This window comes from Elgaria multicarinata, chromosome 4, assembly GCF_023053635.1.
Source record: "Elgaria multicarinata webbii isolate HBS135686 ecotype San Diego chromosome 4, rElgMul1.1.pri, whole genome shotgun sequence".
In the NCBI taxonomy this organism is placed as follows: Eukaryota; Metazoa; Chordata; class Lepidosauria; order Squamata; family Anguidae; genus Elgaria; species Elgaria multicarinata.
In genome coordinates, this window is record NC_086174.1 from 39,652,530 (window position 1) to 39,680,196 (window position 27,667).

Here is a 27,667-nt window from a genome sequence, read left to right on the forward strand (position 1 = left end):
CACCCACCCCCGGTGCTAGCAAGCAAATATGCAGGGGCAATTTGGTTTACTGGCTAAGGACAAGAAACAGCAGCCTACTCTACCCATTTGCAAACCTTGGCAGGTAGAAACATCTGGCTGAACAGCTTACTGCTGGAACCACAGCTTTACCCTGGCTCCAGTCCTTTGGAATGTACTGGCACAGAGACTTCTGCCCAAGAGCTCCATGGCCCCAAGGGCGTTAGCACTTGTCTACTGCAAAAGCCATTATCCCTCTTACACCAAAGCTTTGCTTTTCCATTTTCCTTGCCAGGTGTGTGCTAAGCTTCCAGACTCATCATCATTAGCCTCTAAAAGCTGGGAAAGCCCTGTGCTAGCTTTCCCAAGTGATAAGTCAAGATTCTGGTTCTTCGTGTGTGCCAGTGATGTACGGAGTCATCCCATGTCTGGGAATCACCATACAAAGAGAGGAAGGAAAAGAGCCATAAGGATTTCTTCTTTTGACTATAGAGGTGTGTATAAATCACGCAAACAAGATGGTTTTGACAGCGCTCTGAGGCAATCCCCAGTCTTTCCATCACTGCTACCGGGGAGTGGGTGTTCACAGCTTTCTGAACTGCTGTGACTGGGAGCCTGCCAGCACTTTAAGTTCACCTCCGGGCTGGCACATTGATTGCCCATGAGGGAGGGAGAATAGTAACACTTGACTGCACCACACATGTGCCTTTGACAGAGATGCAAGCATAACTATGTCCTCTGATGCCATCCACACCCACACATGCACGTGCACACACCCACACATGCACAAGCTACTTCCAATTGGTGAAAATGATGGGCCTGTTTAGACAATACACTAAGCTATGGTTAGGCCACTAACCTTTTTGCCATAAATGGTTAGTGAGCATGTTTAAACCATGGTTATTTAGCCACCATGGTAGGAATGGTTCACACAACACACTAAGCCATAATATTTAGCTCAAAATGCTTAATCACTATGGCTTAGCGTGCCATCTGAACAGGGTAAAAAAAGAGAGTTCCTCAAAACCCAAGTCAGAGCCTTCCAAGAGTAAAAGCAATGTTAAATTCACACAAATAAGGATGGACCAGAGGGAAGAGTGTGCTAAATAGATTGCCAACTCTTTCACTTGCTCCTGCTCCTGTGCCTTTTTAGAGCAGCTTGATCTCCAAGCATTAGGTAATAAAGATTAACTTCATGCTGCAAAGAGATTCACCTGTTGATATCAAAGGCACAGAAGCAGCCCAGAACAGGTTTTTCCTGGTCAGCTGGCAACCCTAGTGCTAATCGGGAAAGGCTTATGAAGGATTTGATTCTGACAGTTCATTCAAACTGTAGTCCTACACAAACAATTATAAGACTTCTTACTTCTCCTTAAACCACCCTTTCCCAACCCAATGCCCTCCAGATGTGTTGGACTACAATTCCCATAATCCCCAATAGGCTTGGCAGGGCCTGCTAGAGATGACAGGGGTTGTCGTCCAACACATCTCAAGAGTACCGAGTTAGTGAAGGCCACAGAGACAGTTACCAGCTTTGTTTTTGTCCAGGCCAAATTAGATGGTTTACTCCCCTTCAAATTCTTAATTCAATTCACTCCTACACAGAAGTGGACAGATGAAATGATGGCTTCAGCCATTGCCTCCTGCTCTCAATGTATTACGTGATGCCCTATCCATTTTAAAGTGTCAAAGAAAATATTACCAGAGGGGTAGCTGTGTTGGTCTGTTGCAGCAAAACTAATGAAGACACTCATAGCATCTCAAGCACAATCCTATGCATGTCTAACTATGCATAGAAGTATGTTTTTAAAAACAAACAAATTTATTAAGGCATACGATTTTGTAGACTTGAGTCCACCTAATTAGATGCAAGTAAGTATTGTACAAGGTAAATATTGTGACTTTGACAATCTTAAACAGGCAGCTGAATGCCAACAATTTTTGCAAAACATTTTTTAAAATGTTCCTTTAGCAGTCAAGGATGTTCTACAGATGGATGGGAAACAAACCTTTGAAATGTGACACCTTCCAGAGGCTAAGAGATGAGGTCCAAGATCCATGTTTTTCTTGGTATGAGGTAGCAGAATAGAAACTAAGAGTTTCTAGTTTCTATTTAGAAGGAGAAAAGAGAGCCTAGGGTTCATCTCGTGTTTAGAAATGGCATGCAAGGGCTCTCCACGGGAATCTGATGCAAACTTAGTGGCTGTGTTGCCTGCTTATAAGAGTGCATCTGTATGCAATGTGCTCTTCTTGTATATTTGCAAATAAAGGAAACATTGCCATGACACTAGAAGTCCCCAATGGTCTAATTAAAAGGAAATGTAGGGCACAAGCCTATGCATGTTTAGACAGAAAAAAAGTCCTACAGCTCCCAGCATGCCCCAACCAGCCCATTCTGGGAGTTGTAGGATTCCCCACCCCCTGTCTAAATATGCATAGGTTTGTGCCCTAAACTATGCAGTGTTGCTGCTGAAACTCCTCACCACTTGGGGAAGTAGGAAGGAAGCAGTATATTTTTCACACAGGAGCCTCATATTTTTGGCTCTTCCACTTGGATTTAGGAAAAAAAGAAGGAGCAGCAGTCCAAAAAATTGTGATTTTCTCCAGTTCGATGTATATCATTCGAACAGAAGAAAATTTTAGGACGCAGACTAGTCACCCTTAGCATTTCTTTACAGGCCTTTTTTTGCTCTGGATAAATTGCCTGGAAAGGTTTAAGACCGCAGAGAAGATTTTGACAAAGATGAAACAGGACAAGTGTCACACTGGTCCATTTAAAACAAACAGGAATATGTTTTTCTTGTGCTTGGAAGAACCATATGATAATGGCTACAATTAGAGATACAGATGAGATTGCAGAAGACTGAAGAAAACTTTTGTTAGGCCTAGAAGTTGGTCCAGAACTCTTCACATAAACTCTCTACAGGAGAATCTTTATTCTACTTTAAATAGCTGTAGTCCTTCTACTATGGTTGAATTAATTGTACACAGACAGGATAAAGGTAATTGGCTTCTCCCCCTCCAACTGCCCCACTTTTTTGGTTTCCAAAAAAACTTTACTACATACAGTTTTGGCCAATTAATTCTCTCTCTCTCCCCTGAAATTAATAATGCCTCTGAGCATGTGCAGAATATTTCCCATCCAATTATCCCATTGGCCAAGAATCTACAATACATCAGCACTATGTCATCTGCTGCCTCTGTGCTGATTAGGCAGAGCAGAACAGGGATGTGGTTGAGTCAAGCAGGGAAGAACGAGGCAGAGCTCTGTAAAACAGCCTTCCCCAACATGGTGTCCTCCAGAAGTGTTGGACTGCAACTCCCATCATTCCCATCCAGCATATTGGCCATGATGGTTGGGAATGATGGGCGTTGCAATCCAACACATCTAGAGGATACCAGGTTGGGGAAGGCTGCAACTAAGTGTCTGCTCTGCGTGTAGAAAGTCCCAGGTTCACTCTCTGTGACCTCCAAACAAAGGACTGCAAGTAGCAAAGCTTGGAATGGTTCTCTGTGACTTTGGGCGGCCATTGACAGTCAGAATAGATATTTGGGCCAAATGAGTCAATGGTGTAACTCAGTAAAGCTAGCTCCATGAATACAGAATAAAAAAAGAACATAAAGCCACAATTTCTTGTGGAGGCAAGTTTAAGACTTTCCTTGCAATACTAGCTGTCTACATGCATGAAATTTTTCAGGGAGGAGATGGAGGCAAGAAACATTTAACTATGTGAATCCCCCAGCTGCTGTCTGAAGACACACATTTCTTTGAAGGCGGAGATCAGGTCTTGTTATAAAAGCCTGTTATGAAGTGTTGAGAGGGCTCTAAAGAACAAGATACACAGAAGAGCTGTTATTTACACAGGAATTCTGTTATAACCTTGCAGACTATGATCAGAGGTTCAACTAAATGGATGAAGATCAGGGGTATGATCTCCCCCATATGTGTGTGTGTGTGTGTGCATGTGTGTGTGTGCGTGTGCGTGTGCACGCGCGCGCGCGCACACACACACACACACACACACACTGTATACAGAACTGTTGTGTGAAAAGGCCTTTTGTGATATCTAGCAGGAAGCTTTTGTCTACCTGCAGAGCCAAAACTCTGGAAATTCTTCTGCCTGAAATGTACAGAATCTTGGGTTACTTTAAGGTGATTTTGGGCCACTGGGACACTCTACCTATTACCTTTCTAATTATGTAGAAACTGTTTCAAAAGATTAAATTCTCATTAGAAAGGCAATCAAGAAAGACACTACCTTATTAACGAAAGGGATTCTCTATTTAGGAGTTATGTGAGCAAGAATACGTGTAGCTAATACTTTATCCGCCTTAAATTGAGATAGTCCATTATACTGGCTAATACCTTGAATGAAGCGACAGTATTATGAAAGTGATATAAACTCCCCAGTAAAATTCAATTAGTATTTTAAGAGTTTCACTTCAAAAAATAATAATAATCAGGAGTGTCAGTGTTTGTACAGCAACATTTACTCAGAAAGAGAAATTCCAAACACTCCTCAGTATTTACTGACAGATTAGAGTAACTGATTTTAGAAATATGTCTGTATTAATTATAACAAACAAAATAGAGGCCTAAAACTGACTGAATACTGCTGAGCAGCCCTGACCTTTTAATTCCTCTCAAGGCCTCTTAATTCCCTGTGGTTTATATTTGGCATTAGACACATTAGTGTTTGGACAGCACTTTAATGATTTAAAGTGCTATTGAAGTTTTATTGTTTTGCAGACTTCGGGAATGGAAAACTGCAGATGCTGGTAAGTGTGGTAAAGAGCTCTTTATGGCCACAGTAGCTTCTGTTAAGTCAAACAAAGTGTCTACTAGACTTCTCACAGTCCTGGTGTTGGATTTCAACCCTCAATGGCACCCGGTTGGAGAAGGCTGGAGAATGCAATTTCTCCTCCATATATACTTCTCTCCTTAATTTTCGTCCAGGTCTTCAACAGAATGGCAGTGCACCAGAGGTTAAAAAACAAAAGAGATGCTGCTATACAAAGATAGCTCTCTTCCTCAACACCCATCTGAGATGGAGAGCTGATGCACGATAGTGGCAAAGTGGTGATAAAAAGGATTCTGGTTCATGTTTTACCTCAGCCAAAAACTTGCTATATCTGTGAACAGCCACTTGCCTGGTTGCCTCACTGCAGCAAGAATGGGAGTGCATTTAATAAAGTTGTTTCTTTTTCTCTTTGAGAACAAATATGATTAGCATGTGTGGGGAGTTTTTTTTTAAAACACACACACACAGAGAGAGAGAGAACTAGCAGCTTATGGGCTTATTTGCAAGTGCTCTATGTAGATTTGAGCCCCGAGGTCGGTAAAATGAGTACCCAGCTAGCTGGGGGAAAGGTAACTGCGACTGGGGAAGGCAATGGCAAACCACCCCGCTACAAAGTCTGCCAAGAAAACGTCAGCGAAAGCAGGCGTCCCTCTAGGAGTCAGCAATGACTCAAGTGCTTGCACAAGAGGTTCCTTTCCTTTCCTTCAATGTAGATTTACGCAAACAGCTTTTCTCAGACTTGGTTCAACCTCTGTTATATGGGGACCATAACTGTCAGGATCACAGAGCCAATATGTGAAGCACTCTGAAAATTCACAAATGTTGTGTATAAACAGTGAAATCTTACCTTTCCACAATTGCTCAAGGCAAATCAATTTAAAATAAAACCCTATAGAATAGTGAACTGATTCTCCAAGTACCAATCCTTATGCATCTGATATTAATAAAAACTGGGAATCAAAACCCCTTGGTGATCTACTGTTAATTGTCCAGAGACCTACCATTAGACCCCCAAATGACTTTGTCCGTCCTACCTTTATTGTAAACATCAGTCAAGTTTCTGATAGCCATAGCACTCAGGAGTGACTTGTAAGATAACCTGGTCCTAAACTATCTAGGGCTGTGTCTACACCAGCTGTTTATTCCTGAACAATATCAAAGTCGTATCTACTGGGCCACATGATGCATAGCTGATCCGGCTGTGATCTCGGATTCACCCCTCAGTTATTCAGGAATATCGCTGGCTGGATTTGTTGCTGCAATTCTGAAGTCCACGGCTGGTGTGGCCCCCTTCGCAAAGCTGTTGCTGTTTGGTACGAGTTCCTGGCTCGGTGAACAGCCAACCCGCTGTCAGGGGTGTGTCCAGCAGTTTCAGAGGTGTGTGAGAGTGGAGCGTCTGCCATTTTCAGCCCGTTTTTTGATTGGTTATCAGCATGTTGTGGCACCAACCATGCATATATTTTTAACACAAACATTTCTTTGCGCAGCATCGCATAATCACTGGATCTCCTGTCCGCCCCATGCGTAGCTGTGGTTTTGCATTTGTGCATATCCCTCCCGATTCATAAAAAACAAAACCATAGCCGCATATCCCCACCCACTTCTCCTGATCCACAAGCACAGTCAGAGGACACACGTTCTCCCACAATGGGTCTCCTTTACTTGCAGGAAAATTCCCCTACACGTGCCCTGTGAGTGACAATCGCAGAAGCTGGAAAACTCGCAACCACCCTCCTCCCTTGTGAAAGGGCAATAGGAGTAGATTAGGCCTAGGTTTTAAAAAGATAAGAACCAGCATCTTTAATTGTGATTCAAAAGCTAACCAGCAATCCCTAAAGATCATTTGATGCTGGTGTGAAAAGAAACCCCAGGCTGCAACTGAACCAATTGGGGCTTCCAACAGTCTTCAAGGGCAATCCCAACATAAAGCACATTTCAATCATCAAACATGAAGTTCACGTATAATAGTGGCCAGACAACCTGTCCAATAGAAAAGCCACAGTGAACAAACCAAAGCTGGTTAAAGGCACCCCTGTCAACTGATGCTGGCAGTGCATCCAGTTGTAGTGCTAAGGCCAGGGCCAGCCTTCAAATTACATTTAAGCCATATCAGTAGTAGCTCCCATGGATATGCATAACAGTTGTGTAGTTCAGAAACCAGAGTTAATTATGGAGCAACTTAGGCCTTTGCTAGACCTACCGGTAAATGCGCAATAAGGAGGGGAGAGCCTGCGATGCAACTATCGCAGGCAGTCACGCTAGTCTATACGTCAGGCGCAACGAGGTCAAGAAGAGACCCGTCGCACTCAGCATTTTGTTTTTTCCCCTTAAAGGGCTGGCTGCGCATGAGCGAAAAGGTAAGTTTATTTTTTTAAAAAAAATACATTCCCCTGCTTCCCCCACCCTGCCCCTGATGGGCGCAGCTCCCAGCTCCACGCAAGTAATTGCGTGGAGCCGGGGAAAGCTGCGGAAACGGGCCACACGCTCGCGGTCTTGGGCTCAGCCCGAGACCGTGGGAAAAACCGGGCCCAAAGGGGTAGGCTATATCCCGGGATCCCCTGTGCGTCATCTGCCAGAACTCGTCATCTGCCTGAGCTTGGAATCCCCTGTGCATCATCTGGACATCATCTGTTTGTCATACTACGGACCGGGATATAGCCTGGTCTAGCAAAGGCCTTAGATACAGACACAGGGCAGCAAACCTATTGCATTATTTATTTATTTATTTATTTATTTTATTTATTGCATTTCTATACCGCCCAATAGCTGAAACTCTCTGGGCGGTTCGCAAAAGTTGCTTGAGATACACCACAGCTACTGGAGCCTAGAGGGGTGGCAGGGGTTGCTTTGCCTGTAAACAGAAGGCAACAGGTGAACTGCAAGAACAGCTCTGCATTGTTCTTATACAATGCTTTCAAATGTTCCTATGGCTTCCCACTGTAGCACAAAAAGCACCATTTACTTTGCCCCTTTGAAGCATTCTGCCATTGAAAGTAAACAATCACATGCAGGTTCTCAACACAAAGGAAATTGCTTTTATTTCTGAAGCCTTACACTTTCTTAGAAGCCAAATGTCAAAGTGATATCTGCTCAGAATGATCTGAGAAGCGAACAGGTATTTAAAGGGTCCGATATGTTCTTGCACTATAGTAGAAATTATAGTTTGAAACATATGAAACTGTTCATGCATGCCACGCTAAAATAAGGTAGGGAATCATTCACACTTTGGTACATTAAATCCTCTTTTTAAAAGGCATTTACAAGAAGGATAAGAGTGTATTTTCAGCTTTGGGAGAACATACAGTGATCCACTGCAGGTTGAAAAAATAATTCTTCTAAAGAGGAAACTGTCAATGGAAACAGGAAAGTGGAATGTTTTAACATGAATAATAGAACAGCATTCAACAGGCATGCAGATGCTTGCACATCCACAAAACAATGCTGAGATATCATACCAGAAACAATTCTTGCAAAATTGATTATTCTAGATAGGGTGTGCCCATTTTCATTAGTTCATCCACCTATCATATATTATCTGGGCCTTTCCCAGATAAAATGCGATACGTGGATGAATTCCAAGTAGCTCAGGGTAACCTAAATGGAATTATTCCATTTAATCACTACCACAACCATATGAAATAAATTATGCCAAGAAAAACAGTGGCTTACCCAACATCACCAAGTGAGCTTTATATTTGTTTGATTGGTTGGTTTATTTGATTTATATCTTCCCTTTCCACCAAAATGGTGCTCAAGGTGGCTAAAAATAATAAGACTGAGATTAAAACTAAAATGTAATTTAAACAATTATAAACTCAGATAAATTAAAGGAAAAATTAAAAACACAGCAATAAAAATAAACAGCAATAAAAATAAACAGCACCCATCAGCCTCTGGTCAATTTATATGCCAAATGCCATTATTTGCCTGCCAGCAGAAGATCAACAGAGAGGGAGCCAACTTAGACTCCCTTAGCAGGGGGTTCCAGAGCCTTGGAGCAGCCACTGACAAGGCCCTCTTTCATGCTGAACAAAAATCGGAAAACACAAGTCTTCCCACTTCCTTGGCACTATTATAATATTTCATCTATATAAACCAGTTAAGAGTGATGTGTCAATGCACATTTCATCATTATTTTTTAGACTTTGGGTCTGTTCGCACATCACAGTGACATTAGGTGGCAAAGTGTGGGTAAATTATTTAACTCACAATTTGTGGGGATGCGCACCACACTCAAGTTGCTTCCATTTCTGTAAACAACCTCTGATCACGATGTGTGAATCAAGACCAATGGGTTGTTTAGGAGCTAAACATTCCAGCGGTTAACCCACGATTTGTTGTTGGCTTACCAGCTTGATTGTTAGTTTATTCCCTAAACAACCCATTGGTCTGGGCTTACACTTCACACTCACAACCTCCAATTAGAGTTTATTTACAAGTAACCAGAAGCATGTTGTAGATGCTGTGCATCCTTTCAAATTACGGGTTAAATAACATCTGAACTGGATCTTAATGAAGCTACCTTTTCCACCCTCAATTTTGGCTTGCTGTGGACAGGAAATTATTAATAAAAATTATCTAGAATTAGGGGTGAGCAGTGAGATGATCAGGTTTATGGATGACACTAAGTTATCTAGTGTGGGAAAACAAAAAGAGATTGTTAAGAGCTCCCAAAGGCTCTCTCCAATCTGGGGTGAATGGGCATTAAAATAGCAAATGTGGTTCAATATATGTAAGCTGATGCACATGGGGGGAGGGGGATCCTAGCTAGACCTGGTTTTCATAACTGGACATGGAGATGGTGATCTGAAAGTGGGGGACCTCACATCAGTCCCTTTGTCATTGTCAGATCACTGCTTGCTGACGTTTAGACTTGCAGCAGCTTTTCCCCTCTGCAAGGATGGGGGACCTATTAAGATGGTCCACCCCCAGAGACTAATATTGTGATCCCATTATACCTATCTATAGTGCAACCATACATGTGTACATTTCTTCTCGCTGCATCTCAATAAGAATATTGCAAAGCTGGAAAGACAACCAAAATGAGGAGGAGGCAAAAAAAGACAACCAAAATGAGGAGGTGGCTGAAACAACATCACCGTAAAGAAAGGTTACAATGTTTGGGGACTATTAGCTTAGGAAAAAGGCAAATACAGGGGAGATATGTCCTTATTTCAAGCTTGCTTTCCACATCTGCAAGAGGTAACTCATGCAATCTGCTCTGCAGGCACTTCTGTGAGATGTGCATTTTTGTTTCATTTTTATCAGCACATGCCTATTTGGTTTTATTCACTGATTTATTGTTTATGGCATTTTATACTGCCCATGAACAATAAGTTCTCTGGAAGGTGTAAAAAATGTATATCACAAAATATAAAATGGCAGATTAAACACAAGTTAAAACAGCATCGGAATAAAACCAGCAACAGTGTAAAAAAAAAGCACTAAAACATGTTTTTAGTACCAAAACGCCAGGGAGAATAAAAAGACTTTGCCTGGTGCCAAAGAGAACACAGTGCTAGTACCAGATGAGCCTGTCTAGGGCCTGTCTACACCAAGCAGGATATTGCAGTATGAAAGCGGTATATAAAAGGCAGGAGCCACACTACTGCTTTATAGCAGTATTAAAGTGCACTGACAACTGTTGGGACCCATTGACATATACCATATACCTCTTTCTATAGCCTGCTTGGTATGGCTTCTGCCTTTTATATATCGCTTTCATATGGCAATATCCTGCTTGGTGTAGATTAGGCCAAGGAAACCTAAGGTATCACCACTGAAAAGTCCCTCTTCTTAGTAGCCATCCGCCTTACCTCATTTGATAGGGGTCCAGTCCATTACCTCACTGAGTCAATACAGACAGTAACAATATTATTTATTTCTTATTTTCTTCCTAACATATACAACAAGGAATTAACAGTTTCAAAGCTCTTGTTGGGGGCTTACAACCTAAATAAACAGACATATGAGAGAGAGAGAGAGAGAGAGAGAGAGAGAGAGAGAGAAAGCGAGCGCACCAAATCAGAGAACGCTTGGGGAAATGGTTACATCTTGAAGTACTTCTTAGAGTGAGAAATACTGAATCTATCACCTTGTTTCCGCCTCATTCTGGTGTGTGCAGATCCAGCTGATATGGGAACAGATCAGTATCTCTAACTTTAGTGATAGGGCACTTTTCAAGCCACAGAAGAACAATTTGTTTGAGTCAGTCATGGACAAAATAGAACAAGTTATTCCAAAAAGGGTATGTTCTTAGGGCCAAGCTTTTTACAGAAGAGATCTCATCTGTATAATGTCCCCATAGCTATATTGTTGCAGCATTTTAGTATTTCCAGCATATGCCTATTCTTTCTGAGTAATACTAGCACAGAAATGGGCAATTTGTTGCTCTACAGATGTTTTGGCCTACAAATCCCATCATCCCCCATCATTGGCTATGCTGGCTAGAGTTTATGTAAGTTGTAGACCAAAATATCTGGAGGGCCACAAGGTGCCCAACCATGTACTAGCAGAATAAGAACAGCATGAGCCAGGATGGTGTAATATAGCCTTTCCCAACCTGGTCTTTACAGATGTGTTACACTACTGCCCCCCATTATCCCCAGTCAGTATGATCAATGACGGGTTTTGATGTGAAGAGAATCATGCTGACATTCCTGTTCTGGCACAAACTCTACTCACCAATCACTGTCTCAGCCTATCCTATTATTGGTGGATAATAAATTCTATGCATGTTTAGACAGGAAAAAGGTTCTATAACTTCCAGCATTTTCCAGTTGGCCATAGCACAGAATTGTAGAACTTTTTTCTATCCAAATGCCGACTAGAGATAAGCTGCCAACTTCAAGCAACTTTGCAATTATGGCTAAAATACGGTATATAGAGATGTCTCTTTCTACAAAAATAGAAAGTCACAGACCACTGAACTCCCCAATTGTTCCCAACTTCCTGTTACTGGAGATTTACTACAAAACAATCTAAACAGCTCTTCAGCTGTTATGATGTGCATTGTTAAGCTAGCAACAGGAAATGCTACTGCAGTTCTGAAGTGGCTTAACCCTCTGCACCAACAACCAGCTGTTGAACATTTTCTGCCCTGTTTGAAAGTCAATTAAATTCTTGGCATAGCTCGTAAAGTGCTTCTCTGTTGGCACAGAGCTTGCTGCAGCGACACAAGGAAGCCCTGGTATTTCCCTGTGCTTTGCCATCTTACAGATGGCAAAGCACAGGGCTGGTGGGGGGTGGGGGTGGGAGGCAACAAACTGCACTTTCAAGCCTGTGTAGAAACTGACAGGCATGCCTGCCTAATAAGAAAAAGTTCACTGCAGTGGTCGGTTGCTAAGTTACCGCACGATGTGCAGGCAGGCCCCATTTCTACATTTTTCCATTACATTGTCCTTGGTCAGGCTAGCTAGCCTGAACAGGAGGAATCCCTCAAAGGAGCTCTAGCTTTCTAGAGATCAGCAGCAGATTAGAAAAGCCCCAGAGGGCATTAACTGACTGATCATATACACTGAAGCGAAGAAGTATGGCTTGCGTGTGCACAGCATGACGGCACTTGTTGACCAAAGCCCTACTCCTGAAATGTATAGCAAATGAGCTGATGGAGCCATATTATGGTTCCAATGTTTTAAAAAAAAAATTAAAAGGAAGGGAGAAATACTGGGATTTCTTATGCTGTATATTGTATTTCTAGAACAGCATTGTCACTACAAAGAGGTCCACTTGGGTCAAGAACTAGTTGCCTTTTAGTTTTCAAGGGTGTGCAGAGGGCAAACGTATTATTATTATGCTTCAGATAGCGAATTACTTCAGTTCCATGGTTTGGACTGACACCTGACTTGAGTTTGGATCTGAAGCACAGCCTACACTTTCGGAAATGTGAAGCAACTTAACTTGGTTTTGTCAGAATTGGATGAAACTGCTGTTATAGTAGTCCCTCTTGAGAGGATGAAGCCTATCAAATTTTAGACAGATGCAGACACAGTTTGTGTGAGGGAAGTTTAGTTGTGTGTATTTTTTTTAAAAAAAAGGAATTTCCTTCCCCCACCTTACAGTTTTGTGAGTAATTTGCATGAACATGACATGCATCCTAGAGATCCCCCTAGCTAAGTTCCCTGCAACATTTCAGAAGAATAGTTGTAGGGGTTAGGGTGTTATGATGAAAGAGAAAAAGTTTGAGGCTTTTTTGGTGGTGGGGAACTAATCACAACACCTCTGCTGCCTCTGCCTTTCTACATCCATCCACAAAGCACTGTGCTTGGAAGTAAAAACTGGAGAGCTTAGGAAAAGTTGATCCCTGGTTGAAAGCTAGAGCTATCAGTCACAAAATTATGCCACCTTCTTTCCTTCCTCCCTCCTTAGTGTTTTGGGGCTTATACAACACTGAAACTAACCAGCCTCTGAAGCAAGTCCAAAGTTTTAGGAACAGCCTGTGGCAGCTTTGGACAAGAGCCACTTTGCTTCAGAGGAGATCTGAATACCTTTGAAGCAGGTTGCTTTGTTTCAGACGTTGCCCAAAGTGGATGCACACCCCTACTAGTTTCACTTTCAGATGGTTAGGAATTCAAGAAGTATTTCTTTTACATATACATCAAAGAAGTACATTTTCTCCAAGTATGGAACTAATGACAGAGCTGCATCTATGCATGGTGCACAGGACAACTTAAGTCAGAACTGTTATTCATGTGCAACCCAGACTAGCTTGCAAAGACAGGATGGGTGACACCTGGTCTGAGAAAAGAACTGTGAAAAGGACTGAGGGGTTTTAATAGATAATTGAGGGGTCATGTGAAAAGGACTGAGGGGTTTTAATAGATCACAAGCTAAGCATGAGTCAGCAGCATAATGCAGCAGCTAAAAAGGCTAATGAAATTCTAGGCTGCATAAACAGAATAGTGTCCATATCACAAGAAGCAATGGTAGCACTCTGTTCCACTTTGGTCAGACCACACTCGGAATACTGCATCCAGTTCTGAGCAAAACTGTTTTAAAAAGATATCAACAAACTTGCCCTCCAGAGGATGACGGCAAAGATGGAGAGGGGCCTGGGGACCACGTCCTATGATGAAAAGCTGAAGAGTATGATCAGGAGGCAATACAGTAACCATCTTCATATATGTGAAGGGCTGTCACACAGATGATGGAATAAATTGGTTTTCTGTTGCTCCAGAGAATAGGATGGGTTCAAATTACAACAAAGGGTAATTTGACTAAACTTTAGGAAGAGCTTCCTGCTGGTATGAGCTGTTTGACAGTGGAAAAACTGCCTCAGAAGGCGGAGAGACTCTCTCCTTCATCAGAGGTGTTTAAGCAGAGGCCAGAGGAGGCTGGTGGCTCTGATCTCATGGGGTGGTGAATCCACTCTGGGTTTCAGTCAGAACTGTAGAGGAGCTAGCTATCCAAAGCACCTTGGATAGCTCCTTTAGAGTTCTGGCTGGCTCTGACTGAAACCCAGAGTGGATTCACTGCCCCAGCAGAGCCACTCGCAGAGACTGGACAGCCACCTAGCAATTTCCTGCATAAACTGGGGATTGGATTAGGTGAGGGTTGAGGTTGCTTGCAACTCTATGATTCTAATTAAATGACCAAACAAATGAGCTATTAAGCCATTAAGTAGCACCGAATTTCAAAAACAGTTTTGTCTATAGGAAGGATTCTGCTTAATGGAAGCTAATTGCTGCTCAGCCTTCACTTGAAAAGCTATTTCAACAACAGAACAGCTCGAGGCACTTCAGTAGTTATGGTCATCCAATTCACCTACCTTCCTTGTGCACTGTTTCATCATTTTGGCATGGTGGCGGAACAGTAACATATCATTAAATCACTAATTGGAAATGTCTGTTAAGTTTCAGGCCACTAAAGCCCAACGAGCTCAGGCATACACAAGTGGAATTGCTTACTCCCCCCACCCTTTGTGTTATGGCATGGACCTTCCTGCTGTTCAAACTGTTTTTAAAAGTCCTCGTTTCAAGCAAGGCTTGCCATGTGCCAGACAGTGTTCAAGAAACAAGAGCCAAAAATCCTTAGGGCCCATGGAACTAGTTGCACAGTCCTTAGATCATAGACTATGAGTCTGGAGGACTTCCATAGCTTCGCAGGGGCATTCTGCTTAGTATTCAATCCAAGGTAATTTTTCATTATGATACCCAACATAAAGAACTATCAAACGAGTCCCCAAATAAACCACCAGTAAACACTCAAATAATGCTATGAAATATATAAAACTCAGAGGTGACCACCAAAGATACACAAATCTAGTTGATCACCAAAGATACACAAATCAGCAAAGAATGATGGAGGAATGAAAATAATGGATGCACATGGCAGTGTTCACACTTTTGAGGACATGCCTTTATTCCAAGAGTCTTTGGCTTGCATTGCATATAATTGTCCTAATACAGCCTGCCAGAGCTCAATACAACTTAGAGTGAGACTCCCCCTCCCACTACCAGATATATGGGGTGGGGGGAGTAGCAATTCCCTTTGAACATGTGTAGAATGTATTTCCATCATCAGCTGCCAAAGAGTTCAAAGAGCTTCCACATCCAAATGTATAACATCTAATCTAGGTGACCATAGGGAAAGGAGGACAGGGCTCCTGTATCTTTAAGAGTTGTAGAGAAAAGGGAATTTCAGCAGGTGTCATTTGTATGCATGCAGCACCTGGTGAAATGCCCTCCATCACATCAATGAAAGCTGCAGGAGCTATATTAGACCAGATACAAATAGGGCAGGGCTCCTGCAGCTTTAACTGTTATGATGAAGAGGGAATTTCACCAGGTGCTGCATGCATACAAATGACACCTGCTGAAATTCCCTTTTCTCTACAACTGTTAAAGATACAGGAGCCCTGTCCTCCTTTCCATATGGTCACCCTATACAACCTGATTAAAAAACGACAACAAACACATGGTTCTGAGTGGCTGGGCAGATTTTAACATTTGAGTGAGGCATCAGGGATTTGCAGAGGAAAAGAAGGCCTTCCACTCTTGTCCTATGTAAAGCAGTACATTTAAAATCTGTAAATTAGAAGTTACATTTGCCTGTTTTCCTTTTGCAAAACACAAATTTGAATACACTATTTGTCCACCTGTGAAAACATCAAGTCTCCTTACATTTAAAAATAAAAACAGAAACCTTCTCTGCCCCAGTGCTATTATACCTGTAAAAAAAGGTGGAGAGAAAGTTTGTCCTCTGCACACAGAGAGTTACAGCAAGAGCCATTTGAGTGATCAATGCTGATATTAAAGGGCAGGCAATATTGTTTAGGAACTGTAACCTAGACAAGAGTCTTCAGTTAATCCATTAGTTACAGCCACAAAGTTATAAGAACTGTCTTGATGAATCAGGCAAAGGGTACATTTTCTTCTTCACACATTACAATGGCCATCCAGGTGCCTTTAGGAAACTTCCAAGCATAAGACAGTAGCCTAGTTCAGATGTAACTACAACCCATGGGTTGTTGAGGACACATGGGAGTGAGAGAGCATGCTGACTGGGTTCAGACAACATGATAACCAATGGTGGTTTAAGTAGTCAACCATCAGTTGAGTGGTCAACGGTTGGTTATTGTGTTGTCTGTTGGGTAAAAAACACCTCACAGTTGATTATTTCCCCAAAATAACCAGCTGAGACAACCAATGCTCTGCAGAGTTGACTATCTGCACAACCTTTCATTAATGTGTTGTCTGTTGGGTTCAGTGGACTATTTTGAGGGCTGAGTGGACTATTTCGGCTGGCTTCAGTGTTCCTGGGCAAGAGTGGTCAAAACTGCGCCAGCCGCTCTGCTACAGGTGGCACAACTCACAGAGGCTGCTGGGAAAGCACCAGGAGGACTGAGGGAGGAGGGAAAGTGGTGGGGGCTGTGTCAGTCAAACACTGGGTTGACTCAACACAGCCCCAACCACTCCACAATTGTGTAGAAACATGTTGTGTGGCGAGTACCTGCAAAATAACCAACTGTGAGTTGACTATTAACTCACCATTGACTAAAGTGTTGTCTGAATGCAGCTGCGGTCTCCTGACGGTTTGCCTCTTTCATTCTAGCTGAGTTCGGATGACACGCTAATCAACATGGGCTGGGGGTGGAGTAATAGGAACAAAATGGAAAACAACCATTGATTAGTGTGTCGTCCGAACGCAACCTTTGTCTCATGATTACAAAACAACCCAGGAACACCCAGTTTCTGGATTGTGTCCCATAACATACAAAGATGGAACTCTGGGTTGTTGAGAAAGAAACAACCCAGAATTTTAACCCATCACTTGTTGTTGGGTTAAAACTCTGGGTTGTTTCTCCCTCAACCACTCAAAGTACTGGGCTTACGTATCGCAGGGCACAACCTAGGAATGGGTTGTTCCTGGGTTGTTCTGTAAACCGGAAAGGAGTGGGAGCAGCGAGCAGTCAGAAGGCAGCTCCAATGCAGTCCAATTTAAACATGGGTTAATCAACATATGGTTGGTTGTTGTGCACAAACCGGGTCAGTGTAATAGCAATGCCTTGTTGATTGCCTCCAGCAATCAAAAAGTATACTGTCAACATCTGTGCTTATTTTGACCATATAATAAGAATTTAAAACTGTGGTGACAGTTTGGTACAAAGTAGCCACTTCACAGGGATAGATGTGGCCATTTCAGTGATTGCAGCTGCCCTCCCCCCACTATTTTTAAAAATGCAGTATTTTCAACAGGTTAATTTGCTCTACACGTCTCATTCTCTGGTATCACATCTATCAATATATTTTCATTTCTAGGTCTGCTAGTCAAGTGGAAAAAGATGCAGACAGCTTGTTAGGGAACTTATATTATTTTTAGGTAGGGGCCACCCTCTCTCACTGCTGAAGAAGGCCATTGCTAATCCATTGTAGTATTTGCCTTCCGCAGATCAAGAAAAAAGTATATATACAAATACAATGGCTGCATACATTTGCAATTGAAACTGGTGCAAATTTATATGCAAGTTAACTGCAGCAATCATGCACCTGGTAACATATCTATAAGCATCACCCATTTCAGCATTACTAGGACTACTACGGAAGGCTACACTTCATTTATTCATTCATTCATTACATTGCTAAACCACCCAATAACCAAAGCTCACAGAAATAAAAACCCTATAATGCTCCAAACTTTCCCACTTCAGTAAGACTTTCAGACATCCAGTTAAAGAAAATATAGAAATAAGATGGGTCTAGACTAGAGCATCCTGGGTAGTAATTTTACTCAGTTGTGGTATAAGAGGTGATTAACTGTATTGGGAATGTAAATCAATACCAAGATGCAATTATTACAAAAAAATATCAAGCAGAATATTCAATTAACACATCTATACAACTTTATGGGCCTGTACAGTACCTTTGTAAGGGTATTTATCATAATAGCAGCTCTGGGAAACTTCCGTTGTATGGATTTAGCTAGAATTATAAGTACATGTAAGAAAACAAGCAATTACATCCATGCAGAAAACAAAGTTTCATTTTAGTTTGGGCACAGAGCTTTGAAAATCATCAGGTCTAAGACATGCAGTGTAATGAAAAACATCTCCAGACCATGCCTTGCTTCTCTCTGCTGAGAACCCATCAGCCTCTGGGACTAAAATAAATCCTTGTCAGAATTTGAGTCTTTGAGGCAAACTTAAGCACTCAGGCCTTACGAGACAAATGTTGTTCAGCATGATTGAGATACAAGACTGTGGGGAGAGGCAAAACTAGGATATGCTGCAGAAGTGCTCAAAGGACATCAACTTGGATGTAGATCCACAAGGGCTGGAGAAGAAGGGCTCTTCCCTCACCTTCCTGTCTCAGAGAACTTAATCCTAAACTAAAGTGACCATATGAAAAGGGGGATAGGGCTCCTGTATCTTTTAACAGTTGTATAGAAAAGGGAATTTTAGCAGGTGTCATTTGTATGCATGCAGCACCTGGTGAAATTCCCTCTTCATCACGACAGTTAAGCTGCAGAAGCTCTGCCCTCTTTTGTATCCGGTCACTCTACAAAAGAGGGCAGGGCTTCCGCTGCTGTATGCATACAAATGACACCTGCTGAAATTCCCTTTTCTATACAACTCAAAGATACAGGAGCCCTGTCCTCCTTTGCATATGGTTACTCTAAGCCTAAACTGTTAGCCACTGGTGTTGTTGTGAGAAAAAGGTGTACAATTCTCAGGCCCAGCCTGCTGCCTCCAACTCCAAGCAAGGCCTTCGGCAGCCTGGCAGCCTCCAAATGTGTTCAGCTACAAACCATCTGGAGCATGGCTGGCTGGGGATGCTGGGAGCTGTAGTCCAACACAACTGAAGGTTGCAAGCTTGGGGAAGGCTGCTCAACTTATTCCTTTCTCGTTGACAGAGTAGGGCAGTAAATAGTGTCTCAGGAGTTGAGCTTGGAAGGTTTGGATCCTCACAGGACTGGAACTTGGGGTAAATAAACTCAGCAAACATATTCCTTTTCCTCATTGTTGTGCCTCATTCATTTCCTGTCTGTTCCCAGAACAGCCTAGGTAGAGAGAGTTGGAGACTGACATGCAGGATGGAGACAGGAGTAAGAAAAGGAGATGGAACCCAAGGTAAACAGGATGGGGTGGGTGGAAAGAGAAGTGGAACTTTAGTTAACATCATACTTAGGATTTCTATAGTGTTTCATGTGTACCATCATAAGAACATAAGAAGAGCCATGAGGGATCAGACCAAGAGTCCATCTAATCCAGCATTCTGTTCACACAGTCGCCAACCAACTGCCCATGGGAAACCAACAAGTAGGTCATGAAAGCAACAGCACCCTCCTGCCCAAGTTCCCCAGTGACTGGTGTACATATAGGCATACTGCCTTTGATATTGTAGGTAGCATAGAGCCATCAGGACTAGTAGCCATCCTCCATGAATTTGTCTAATCCCGTCTTAAAGCCAACAAGGGTCATGGCTATTACTACAGCTTGTGGAAGTGAATTCCCTAGTTTAGCTATGCACTATTCCCTATCTCCCGCTAATCAGCCTTATGGGATGACCCCATGTAGTGGATTTTGCAGAAGAGAGTGGCAAGGAGTTAAGTGTGAACTTTTCTCAGAGCCATATACAATATCTAGTAGTGTACATATATATTTAGTAGAATTGTTGGCAACTTTTATGAAGTTAATAGCAAGAAGAATTGACATTTACTTTATTTCTATACAGCTATGTGAACCAACTCTAACACAAAGGAGATAATGTTTGGTGACTGGCATGTACATTTTATACTTTCTTTTTGATAAAATGGTTCTTCTTTGCTGTGAGAAACTCTCTCTTCTGCCGAGATGTTACCCCCCCTTTCCCCCCCTCCTTGGTAAAGAGACAGATGTGTGTTTGTCTTCTGGCAGTTTCTGGAACTTTGGAGAGACACCTATAAAATCCGAATACATTGGCTTGCTCTTTGTTCTCATCTGAGAGGGGGAAGGTGCACCAAAAAACAGCCCTGGGGGCAACACCTGCTCTTTCAAGGGAACCTGGGCAGCTAAAACATTGAGTTGAGGGGCGTGTACAAGCTTTTCTTTGCTTTTATTGCCTGCATTCACTTTCCATTAATATTTATTTATTTATTTATTTATTTATTACATTTTTATACCGCCCAATAGCCGAAGCTCTCTGGGCGGTTCACAAAAATCAAAACCACAGTAAAACACCCAACAGGTTAAAACACAATTACGAAATACAGTATAAAAAGCGCAACCAGGATAAAACCACACAGCAAAGTTGATATAAGATTAAAATACAGAGTTAAAACAGTAAAATTTAAGTTAAAATTAAGTGTTAAAATACTGAGTGAATAAAAAGGTCTTCAGCTGGCGACGAAAACAGTACAGTGTAGGCGCCAGGCGGACCTCTCTGGGGAGCTCGTTCCACAACCAGGGTGCCACAGCGGAGAAAGCCCTCCTATATAAATTGTATATCATTCTTTCACACATATTGGTATCCCCGAATCTGTTTAGTGTGAGTCCTGAGAGGATCAGGCCCCAGGTTCTATTATTATGAGAGAGGGAGAAAAATGTCTCTACAGCATGCATAATCCCTATAAACAGGACAGTATCACCCCCAGATTATTCCAGGGGGGGTCATGTGGAATATAGACATATGAAGCTATGCCATGCTGTGTCAGATTATTGCTACATTTATCCTAGCACACACACACACACACACACTTCAAATTTAGGTTAACATATCATCTTTCTGATGGACCACAGCTCACAAAATGTTATGCTATAATAAATATGTTTGCCTTTAAGGTGCCACAAGACTCTTTTTTTTTAATACAACAGACTAGCATGACTACCCCTCTGGAAATTATTCCGATATATCTGTTAGTGCTGGAATGGAAAGTAATAATTGAAAATCTTGCACATCCAATGTGTTAATTTGCTATTGAGATGTCAGAAGCAACAAGTCACAAAATATCACAAATTTCTGAACTGTTAGAAACACTAGGAAAGACGTTCCAATCATCTTAACTGGCTTTCAGAGAGGGAGGAACATCTCAAAGCTAAAACAACCCACTGGAAAATTCCACACAAATTATTTAAATATTTTCAGAGCTAGAAAGGGTTGCCCTTAGTGGGCTGATCTAGTAGCGGCTACAAATGCATGCTAGTACAATAAATTGAGCATGTCCCTTATTCCATTTAAATTAGCAATGCAAGTGATAAGGAGTGTGGAATTTGCAGTTTGCCTTCCTTTACAATCAAGGGGATAGGGTGTGCAATGGGTGAAGATGGCAGTTTTTGGTCAGAAGATAATAAGGAGACTTAGATGAAAGAAGTTTAGGTTGGGAGAATGGAGGAGCTTTTTTTTTGGCATACAAGGGGGCTGTCAGGCAATGAATGGCACATGGAAAGAAGGCTTAAGCCAGCCTTCCCAAACCTGGCGCCCTCCAGAGATGGAGAGGACCTGTAGGGGTATGCTTAGGCCCAGGCATGTGAGCGGGGCAGGGGATCTACTGGTGCAGTGATAGTAGCAGCAGGACACTGGCACAAAGAAAATGTGACTTTTTAAGGGAAGGATGAAAGTAACAGATACATTCCTGGACATATAGCAAAACCATTTGCATTTCAAGGGAAGTTCCCATTGACACTTATAGAGACTTCCCTTGAAATGCAAATAGCAGAGACAATATTTGTTGGGACAAACACCCCCTTCTTGGGACACACCAGTCCCAAGGCTGCTCAGGCTTTCCTGCTGCTGCCATTTTCATAACATAACAAAACAAAAATGTGCATGTTACATCATGTCTAGGTTGGCCTGGGGCTTAAGGTGGCCTCACCATTTCATGTGCTCATGTGTCATGTGGGGCTCACTTGAATACCCCTTACTTTGTGAACTGCCCAGAGAGCTCCGGCTATTGGGCGGTATAGAAATGTAATAAATAAATATATAATAAATAAACACGAATATTGCAAAGCAGCCTGAAGAATTCCCTGGCACAACAATACAACCAACGCTTGTTCAAGTATCCTTATATCTTGCCAGTAGCAGTGTTGTATGATGGGGCACTACTGTAAGCAGGTTCAATTCACTTAGCAGTAAACCATCTGAGGCAGCACTCCTAGCCAAGATGAATTTGGGGCATGTTTTCCTTCCATGGCTGAGGACAGTCTGCCAAGGCCTCCTCGTGTGCTTGAATCCAAGCAGAGTGCCTTTACCGTCATGTTTACTGGTATTCTGACAAAGCCTGCCTTCACGGGCTCTGCTAGCAGAACAGCAGCCAATTGTTACAGCATGGCTTCACTTCAGTGGTTTATGACTCTTGCCAGGATTCCAATTGTTTGTCCTGTTATGGGGAGAATTGAATTCCACATTGTAACCGGGTCAGCATGAGACAGCAGTACTGAAAACTGATTCTCCAGATTCTTGGGTATTTGCGGCCTAGACTCTTAAAAAAAGCGTAAAGCAGGCAGACTCATACAGCAGTGATTCCTAGGGATTTTATTAGTAGTGTATAATTGCTTCATTTTATTTATTTATTAAACGACATTTATATTCTGCCTTTTTCTTTTTCTTAAGGAACCCAAAGCAGTGTACATAAACCCCCTCCTCTCCATTTTATCCTCACAACAACAACCCTGTGAGGTAGGATGGGCTGAGAGTCTGTGGCCTTAGCTAGACTTCATCCCGGGGTCATCCACGTTCATGTAAATGACACACGGGGATCCCGGGAGCAGGCAGGGACGACCCCGGGATAAACCTTAGGTCTAGCTAAGGCCTTTGACTGACAAAAACACTCAGTGAGCTTCTATGGCTGAGTGGGGACTAGAACCTGGATCTCCTGACTCTGTCCAATACTCTAACCACTACACCACAGTGGCTCTCATTTTATTTTATTTATTTATTTATTTATTACATTTATATATCGCCCCACAGCCAAAGCTCTCTGGGCGGTTTACAACAATTAAAAATGGTAAACATTAAAAGTATACAAAATTTAAAAACCATCAAAACATAAAAAACAGTATAAAAACAACAGTATCCATTTAAAAACAATTCTGGGGTCCATTAAAAACAAACTTAACGTTGTTAAATGCTGTTAAAATGCCTGTGAGAAGAGAAAAGTCTTTAGATATGCAAGCAAGTTTTTAGAAGCTGGTTTATTATTTATGCACCTGATTTCCTATGAGAAGACATCCCTGTATCCAATAACTTCTTTGAAAAACAACTTTATCCATTGGTGATACCATTGTCCAAAATCTCTCAATGCAAACCAATATAGCTCATTCTTACTGCAATAGGTAACTTTGCCTGTACTTTGCATTAAGCCAATTTCTTTTCAACAGTTATCATAGCTTTGTTTCGCTTCACTACCATATGGTCCCTGTTTCCTTCTGAAACAAAATGATTAAGGTTAGCTGAAACTACAGTACCTGTGTTCATTTCCTCTGGGAGCTAAGGAGTAATCTTGGCTTACCTGGAACTTCACCTAGTCTTAGCTGGCTTTTCTACTGTGGAATCCACCTAATACATTACCAGAGTATTGTAATTAAGCCTGCAAGATTGATTTCAACATGCATAGCAGTGAATGTTGAGTTTGTAATACTTTAAATAAAAATCAAGCAATCAAGTGTTCAACCAGTCAAGCCAAGATCTGACTGGGGAGAGAACCATGGAGCCTTCCACTGAACATGCACTCATTTCAGAGCAGAATTCTACCTGAGCATATACAATTCTAGCATGAAGGTTAGCTAATATATAAATGCTTTTAACAGAGCCTCAATGGTGGTTTGTAAAAACATCTTTGGGAACAAGGTTCTCAGTAGAAAAGTGGCAAGGGACACTTAATCCTTTCTCTGTTCCTAAACTGACCATGTCCCTATGGTTCAAAGGATGTGTTGAACACTACTTGAGATCTTTTTCTTGGCGGGGGGAAACCATATAGCTGGCCTCCTGCATATCTTTTGGAATCTCAAGGGTTTGCCAGCATTGAAATATTTTAAGACAAAATGAAGCCACTACTGGTACATTAATATTCAGTTCAAAGGATCATGAAAGATGTGACTCATGAACGAGTATTTCAAGGGGAGAGCCTTCTTTTAGTAGCTTTAACTTGTCTATATATTTCACTTATGCAGCTTTACTATTACAGTGCAACTTCACAATCAGCATTGGATGAGATTTATGGGAGAATATTTGTCATTACCTTTCTCCTGAGTTAGGCTAATGGTCTATGTCAGAGTCTTCTTAGCCAAGATCCTTTTCAGTATTCCAGTGCTTGAACCAGTGAACCTGTGCATGCAAAGCAAATGCTCTACCACTGAACCAAAACCACCTCCTTAAGTATCCTTTCTACCTCTCTCACATCCCATGAACCAAAGTTAACTATGCCATAAGAAGCTAATAGCCCAACAGAAGGTTGGTAACTTTGCTATGTATTTTACTGCGCTGGCTCCTGGAATTTTAATAGCACACCAACACAAAGAAAAGAAAAAAGAAAAAAGAAGACTGACTGTCTCCATTACCTGCCACTACGTCAGAAAAAGCTTAGAACATAAGAAGATCAATACAACATGTTCTGCTCTGAATTGAAACCATGTTGTGCCTTCACTCTTCAGGAGATTCTAGTATATAGTATTAAGATTGCAGAAAGATACTGCAAATGTACCACCAAATCAGCTCAGTGCCATAGAAGCCACCAATACCTTACAGATATACAAAATGTGAGCAATTTCCTAATACCTGCCCGCACCTGCTATCAGCAACCTCTAATGCAGCACTGGGCAACTTGTGGCCCTCCAGATGTTCTTGGGCTGCAACTTGCATCAGCTCTAGCCAGCTTAGTCAATGGTGAGGATGATGGGAGTTGCAGTCCAAAAACATCTAGAGTACTACAAGTTGCTCACCCCAGCTATAATCTGAACAACAACAACACTGAAAAGCACTGAAATGGAAATCTAAGAATAATGTCACGGTGAAACAAAAACAAAAAAAGAGTGATTATTATTCCTATAATTCCTACCAGCCAGTTTTAGGACTCTTTTCACCCAATATTAATAGAGAAGGCAATAATCCAACAGACAATATATTATTTACAGGTTTAAAGAAGAATTACTTATTTGTCATAAATATATGTATTTGGAAAGTAGAACATCTCAAGACAGTAAGGGGTTGGAGGAGGGGGGAAAACTCATAGAGAAAGGGGAGAGTCATTTCTTGAACTTAGTTTACTCTGAAAAATATCCTGTTTTTATTTCTTTTCACTTCCTGACATTCTGACATGCTCCCCACCCCCCGCCAAAAAGTACAAGTAACACAAAACTTCCAATGATTTTTAAATGACCCTGTCTTTTGCAAGGCAGTAAGATTTAATTAAAGTGTAACAAACCAGGCTAAATTAGCTCTAATCTAATAACATAAGTGGTGCCTTTTAGCCATTAAACTTGGTATATTTAATCCCCTTTCGGCTGCAAAACTATCAGCAACCAAGATTCATTTTTTAATCAACGTCATATATTCTATACATTGGGGACTTCATTCAGGAATCTTCTTAAAGTCTTCCGATTAAAGAGATATCCCCTGATTGGCAAACAAGTTCTTAACTTTTGAGGAAACTGCTGACCTTTCTATCCATGTACTGAAGTATGGAAGTATTTAGCTCTAAAAATAAAATGAGTGTTTGCGAACTAGTGTGATCACACCAATATGAAATTATGTTTCCTAATATGGGTACAGCCCAACCATATACCTATTTACTCAGAAATATTTCCCACTGAATTCCATAGGATAAGCAGCCTGACCCTATGCATGTTTACTCAGAACTAAGCTCCACTGTATTGAATAAGGTTGCAGTCCTATACACATTTAGCTGAGAGTAATTGTAACTTAATGAGACTTACTTTGAATAGACATGCCTAGGACTGCACTTTACGTGGACAAAGGACTGCAACTATGAATGTAAGGGAAGGTATACTTATTGGATCCACGTGTGGCAAATGCACATATAATCCGCCATTTTTATATACATGTTTGTGGAGCTGTCTTATGCAAATACATTTGTATTAATAACCTGAGCCTAAACATTTGTGCCAGTGAATCTACTTGCAATGGCATCATGATTATTTTTGTACTCACCATCCTAAGCAGTAATATTTTAAAACAGCAAAATCATGTTAAGACACTTCCTTGGGATAATTCAAATTAATTGTTTTATATGAGCCAGGGGCTTTACATTATTTTAGTCATATTTTTTGAAGGAGAAAAATAAAAATTGGTAGTGTTATTTAAGACGTTCCTCATTTAAGGGGTAAGTGCTTATTTCATCTTACTTATTTCAGAATCCCCCAGATCCAAAGTGTGTTTTATTATTGCAAGCTACCATGCTTTTCCTTCATACACATCTGAACAACTGAGATAGAAGCTTTTCCCAGCATAAAGATGTGATGACAGGGAGAACTGTGCGAACGATATTTCTCCCCTAGAATGTAGCTCTTAAAAGATACATGAGCCACACCAGAAAAAGCCAGCAATCCTCTGAAAAAACGATACATTCATCCTGTTGTGATGTCAGTTGAAATTTGTAATAGATTGCTATTGAGGGCCAGAGCGTGTAATAGCAAGAGTGGGAGACAAAGGTGGCTCAGGTTCAAAATCTGTCTCAATCATGAAGTTCCGATAAACCTGGGCCAGTCATTCTCTCTCAGCCTAACCTTCCTTGGATGGTTGTTATGAGGAGGAAGCCTGTGTGCAGTGAGCACCTTTTAAAGAAAGGGTGGATAAAAATGTCATTGGTTTCTACCACACTTGAAAGCTTGTTCACAAAACAATGTTTCAGAAGTTGTTGTGTCAGGAAACTTTGCTATCCTATACTGTTATCCCATTTCCACAACAAAAAAATCCAAATGTTTCAGCCAAGCACTTTCACTTGGGTCATTGGCAGGGCACTGTATTCTAGAGTTGCCAAACTGCAACCAGGTTATGAATTCTCTTTCCCTGTTCCCCCATAGATCACCTCCCCTATCTGTCCAGGGGCAGAATTAGAGCACTGCTTTTTAAACGAGGTAGTGGAAAAGGAAGACCAATGGAGGACCGGGAGGAGCTACCTCTCCATCATCTCCGAAACCCTTGGAACTTTAAAATATACTCTAAGGGTTTTACCCTTAAAGGCAGCCTAAAAATAATTTTAAATAAAAAAATAAAAACAAATATGTACAATATCTATGCGTATCAACCTGGCTACCCCACATGTTTCTCTGAGCAGGGGTGGGAACATGTGATCCTCCAAATGGTGTTAGACTCCAACTCCCTGACTACTGGCCATTCTGGCTGTGGCTGAAGGGAGCTGGCAAACCAAAAACATGTGGAGAGACACAGGTTGCTCTCACCCCTCATCTAGGGAATGATGAACTGCACCACCCAAAG

At 41.6% G+C, this 27,667-nt stretch overlaps 1 protein-coding gene across 1 annotated transcript in view; it reads right to left on the reverse strand.

Annotated features, from left to right (window-relative positions):
- Nucleotides 1–27,667, reverse strand: part of ITPKB (inositol-trisphosphate 3-kinase B) — a 111,564-nt gene that overhangs the window by 23,915 nt on the left and 59,982 nt on the right. The gene's annotated exons all lie outside the window — the stretch shown is intronic.